A 5,115-nucleotide genomic window follows, 5' to 3' on the forward strand; every position below is an offset into this window, starting at 1 on the left:
GCTGCGCACAGCAGGTGCCTTTTGAGCAGCACCGGGCTCTTTGGTTTTAAAAGTATTTCGACCGTATTGGATAATGCGCCGGCGGTCACGGTCAACCGTTGGGCGATCGGAGTGTGCGGTTTTTGGGGCCGACCTTTTCTAACCCGTCCTTCCTCGGGGGAAGGCAGCATCGCTGCTTCCATAAATATGGACATGCTGGTTGCCTGGGGGAAACATCTTACCGCCTTGACACTCCTGTCGCAGAGGACAGTACGACTTTACCCCCAAACCGCCTCGTAACACGATTACTCGTAGTACGGGGTCTCGCTGCTCCCCTTTGGCCTTCCTGGCATGGTTAGACCTTGTGGAACGAAGTTCCAGCCAGTATAGCCCGCGGGATCATTGCAGCACTGAAGCCCGACCACCACGTCAAGGTGGCAGCTTTAGGTCGGGCTTGTGGTACAGTGGTTGCAGCTGCCACAGTTTTGTTCACCGATGATTTCGGGAGGTGGGGTAGGTAGCTGCGCATTGGAAGCAGGAGCTGATGAACTGGTACGTGGATACAGGACAGTCAATGGACTATTAAGTGGAGGAATTGGGGAGAGAGCTATGCATCGAAGGCAATAGCTTGGATGCATAAGTGTCATTGAGGGCACGACTTAGCCATGTCTGACAATATCTCTTATCATTTATGTGCAACGTTTTGGGGTCCCCGTCCGGGTCCCGTTCAGGAAGACGGCAATCACCGGTGCAGCTAAGTTTGCTGGTATTAGCTTTCATACTTCATCATCATCCTCATCATCGACAACATGACAGTGTTAAACACCGATGCTTCGCTGCTATACAACCATGATTTATTTGAAAGCCTTAATTGTGAGGAAAAGAATAAAGGTGGACAAGGAATGGACTTAGACCTCGTTTACTACGATTATTCCGAGGTGCCTACACCTCCACTCACTCAGGCAATCTGGATGGAAACTGACAACAAGATCGACAATGACATCGGTTGGCAGCCTTATCTTACAGCGTCTCCAACCAGGCGCAGTGAGGATCACGCAGTCCCCATGCTGGAAGGCGAGTGTCACCGACAGCGCCCAAGCGTTCCGTGATCTCCTTCATACTCCTCTGCCAGGTCATGGGTTGGCCACCTCTCTGTTTACGCCACTCCGAATTGGGTATGGAAAACAGTACTCTCTTCGGCAAACGATGGTTTGGCATGCGTAAAACATGTCCCAATCAACGCAGCTTCTGGTACTGGACATATTCTTTAATGGACGTACCTGTTGCACAACCAAAAACTCGCTTTCTCACTTCCTAGTTACTGATTCTGTGACACCAACCCACACGAGCTATGGTTCTGAGATGACGATTGTCGAACAACTGAAGACGTTTCAGTTCAGCTGCTCAGACAGGCTAAGTCTCACAGCCATACAGAAAAACAGCCCACTGCAAAAGATCGCGTCCTGTTGAGAGCAGTTTGAAGTGAGTGAACTGGGATCTTGTATGCGTGTCTTGGAGGCCCAACACATATCGTCCGGAAGAGAAAACAAGGTATGAGCAGACGTCTGCTGTCTAGTTTGACACAGGACCCAGAGGGTGAAAGTGACGATGTGGAACATACAGTTCAGCTGTAGCACACCTTCGGTTCACAACAACCGAAGGCATGAGGGTTGCGATAATGTCAGGTTGCCCAGCAATCGGCCCACGGACCTGCCGGCCGGGAATTTCCTGCTTTAACCAATGGACTAGTTGAGGCTCAGATCCCTCGAATTTCGTTAGGGTTTACTTTGGCTTACTTTACTGGGGAGAAGTTTAGATACAATACAGCGGTTGAGAGCTAATCGTGGGATGTTTGGGGAAGAGTCAGTGGATGAATGGCTATCTGGATAGATTTCAGGAGAAAAAGTGCCGTAGGACGCCAACACTATAACATCTCCAAAATCACTTCAGCTCTTGAGTTCCCCGTTTTGTGAAACGTTTACGCGCCACATAACCATAGTCTTTCTCAAAGCTTTGAAATCGATTGAACAGAGGTAAAAATCACCCAAAGACAGATGATTTCACTGAACTACAAAGATAGTATGTTCCGAGTGCTCATGAGTGCTAGTACAATGAGCTCAGCTGGTCAAATGAAGAAACTGGTAAATAGGTTACCAGAGCACCTTCCAGTATGCTGATTTAATGGAAGGGGAGCTGAACACCATTATCACCATCCTTGACAGCAACACCAGATGGGAACACTAATGCTTCACTGCTGTACACATGCTTACATAACTAGTAAGTGTGCGATTCATGGTTGTACGTGGACTGGGATACTGCCATGGCGCCCAAACCTAGACAGGAGGGTCGTCAACCAAAGCCTTCGACCTAAAAGCCTGGCCTCAAGGCAGCGGTACTTGCCGTAAGATCGTCAGAGCAGTCTACATTTTAAGGAGCAGGTTGCCACATATGCTCCAAGCCAAGCCTGGAGGACCAGGAGACTGAGTTAGTTAGGCCTCTAACCATTGAGCAACCTGAGAAGCTATGTGAACATCACACAAAGATATCCATACTGCGATCCTTGGACAGTTGGGTTCTGAATGGTAGTATCAGATTGGAGTTGGCACTACATACCGGGCACCACGTCATAAAAGTAAGGTTATCAGATGACTACCAAACTGTCCGGAACCACGCACGCAAAAGTGATTCACCCGTGGTTGTACGTGGGATACTGCCATGGCGCCCAAACCTAGACAGGAGGGTCGTCAACCAAAGCCTTCGACCTAAAAGCCTGGCCTCAAGGCAGCGGTACTTGCCGTAAGATCGTCAGAGCAGTCTACATTTTAAGGAGCAGGTTGCCACATATGCTCCAAGCCAAGCCTGGAGGACCAGGAGACTGAGTTAGTTAGGCCTCTAACCATTGAGCAACCTGAGAAGCTATGTGAACATCACACAAAGATATCCATACTGCGATCCTTGGACAGTTGGGTTCTGAATGGTAGTATCAGATTGGAGTTGGCACTACATACCGGGCACCACGTCATAAAAGTAAGGTTATCAGATGACTACCAAACTGTCCGGAACCACGCACGCAAAAGTGATTCACCCGAAGTGATTTTTTGCTCTAGCATAATACAAATCAAGTCAACAAAAACCACTGGTTTCACGACTGCTGTCAAAATGTGCTCTGTATGACTCAGTAGTCAGAGGTTGGTTGACTCGCTGGGTCTAAGTGACACACGGATTGACAACCTTCGTTGTTTTCGCTTCCTCATGTAATTCAAAGTGCTTGGGTAAGCAACTGGGAAAAATTATTTGCCCCAAAACAGTGGCTCATCAAGCTTTCAGTAATTGGAGGAGGGGATGTGCGCACCTGCCCTGGGCTTAGGCAGCAGGCGGTCCAAAAACAAACAAGCTAACATCCACCCTAATGACAATGGAGATAAAATGGACAGACATACTTCCATTAGTTCCCGCATCTGGGGATTGGCCTGGAACAGGCTTCGAATAACGTCAGGATTGCTCATCAGTGATTGGACCATGGGATTCTCAAGCATACTTCGCAGAAGTTCCGGGTTTTGCATGACCTGAGCCTGAAGACTTTGTTGCATGTTCGCGAAAGAGTTTCCTGTCATGTGGGGTTGAGAAAATGGCACCAGTTATACGAACGAAGAGCTTGAAGAAGGTTACAACAGTTACATCAATTCACATTTACAGAAAACTGACGAAACATCCAAGTTATGGGCACACCGACTACCACCAACTCTAAAGTTTAGCGTAAGCACAAAGGGGGGATTATGTTGGCAATGAAATAGCGTCAACTTGTTGAAATGCCGGCCCATTAGACTCACCGTAGCAAGCAGTGATCCAAACACGAAAGCCAGTGACATGCTTCGGATATGCAACAAAGCAGAACGTTTAGACCGCTGGGGACAGTACTTCGAGCAGCAGTTCAGCTGGCCATCTGCCACAACTGCAGAAACCTTGCCTTCAACAGAAAGGTGGACCGTAAATATGGAGCCACCTTCGGTCTCAGAAGTGTCCGAATGCATTTCTCTACTCAAGCTGCTGTTGGTCCTGACGAACTTCCACCTGCTCTTTTAAGGTGGACCTAAATATGGAGCCCCCTTCGGTCTCAGAAGTGTCCGAATGCATTTCTCTACTCAAGCTGCTGTTGGTCCTGACGAACTTCCCACTGCTCTTTTCAAGGATGGCGGTGGATTCCTCAGCTAGTGCCTGTCTAGCCCATTTGGGTGTATCTGGGAGAAGGAGACCGTCCCAGACAACTGGGGTGAATCGACAGTAGTGCCCATTTCTAAAAAGGGTACTCGCAGTGAATGTAGCAACCACAGAGGTGCTAGCTTGACGCCTGTTGTGACAAGGCTTCTGGCATCATTGATACTTCGTCGTCTCATGGCGGCACGCGAAGTCTTGACTCGTGAGAACCAAGCAGGATTTTGACCGGGTAGAGGCTGCGTTGACCACATCTTCACACTCCGTGAGGTGTTAGAACAACGCCACATGTACAGACGACCCACAATCCTGGTATTCCTTGACTTCAAGGGTGCGTTCGATTCTGTTGATCGATCAGTTCTGTTAACTACACCTGCTCAACAGGGTATGCCCCAGAAGTTTGTAAACATAATCCGATCCCTATATTCACATACTTCTGGGCGGGTGAGGGTGTATGGTGAGCTCTCCAAAAGCTTCCCTACAAAATTGGTGTCAGACAAGGATGTCCACTCTCCCCATTCTTGTTCAACTTCATCGAAGAAATAATGAAGCGAACAGTGGATGGTTTTCAAAACCCCGGTGTCCAAATTGTTGCTGGCGAGAGCCTTGTCGACCTGGAGTACGCAGATGACATCGTCCTCATCTTTGAAGACCATAGCGAAGCACAAACCCTGTTGAATAAACTGACCGCCATCATACCATCTTTTGGCATGCGCCTTGCACCTTCAAAGTGCAAAGTCCTGCTTCAGAACGTGCCATCTGCGAACATATCCCTTACAATTCAAGGAGAACCACTGGAGATTGTGGAAAACTTTACGTACCTCGGTAGTTGGATTAGCTCTGACGGAAGTGTGTCTGACGAAGTCAGTGCAAGAATCTCAAAGGCTCGAATCATGTTTGCTAATTTGCGTCACTTGTGGCGTC

This window comes from Opisthorchis viverrini, assembly GCF_000715545.1.
Source record: "Opisthorchis viverrini unplaced genomic scaffold scaffold56, whole genome shotgun sequence".
Lineage (NCBI taxonomy): Eukaryota > Metazoa > Platyhelminthes > Trematoda > Opisthorchiida > Opisthorchiidae > Opisthorchis > Opisthorchis viverrini.